General features: G+C 34.4%; 1 protein-coding gene across 1 annotated transcript in view; it reads left to right on the top strand.

The window, feature by feature from the left end:
- The window catches only part of LOC107672813 (semaphorin-4A-like), a 51,860-nt gene that overhangs the window by 43,129 nt on the left and 8,254 nt on the right, over nucleotides 1-477 (top strand). The window lies entirely within an intron of this gene.

Raw genomic sequence — 477 nt, 5'->3', positions numbered from 1 at the left:
TTTTTTACACTATCAATAACATTTTGCTTTTCAAGCAGGAATAATCTGGTTGGCCAAATAGTCCCTTGAGGGCTAAGACACTTGTTCATTTCCCTAAATTAATGAAATATTAACTGTTTTACTTATAACCAAGTAGGCTATACACACTCCATAAAGCCCCTATTTTACAAATAATAATGCAGTCAGGAGATGGTGTGGTGTGATACAATGAGTGGTTTCCACATTTTTAAACATTTAAAATGCATGAAAATAAATATTTTCTATCACTTTGTTTATCACTCGTGAAATGACCTGTTCACTAAATAATCTAACCCTCATACTTGCATAACAATAGCAGTCTATTTATTTAGTGGTCCAAGTTGAAGTCAGTATGTATATTAATGACAATATGGGACAAATATAATGTAATTAAGTGGTGGCAGGAGCTGCGCGCTGCCGGTATGTGTACAGTCCATAGACTGTAAAAAAAGATGGGCG

The sequence above is a fragment of the Sinocyclocheilus anshuiensis genome, unplaced genomic scaffold (genome assembly GCF_001515605.1).
Source record: "Sinocyclocheilus anshuiensis isolate Anshui unplaced genomic scaffold, SAMN03320099.WGS_v1.1 scaffold132, whole genome shotgun sequence".
Lineage (NCBI taxonomy): Eukaryota > Metazoa > Chordata > Actinopteri > Cypriniformes > Cyprinidae > Sinocyclocheilus > Sinocyclocheilus anshuiensis.
The sequence above is the reverse complement of the archived record's forward strand: the minus strand, read 5'-3'. Positions and strand labels throughout refer to the sequence as shown.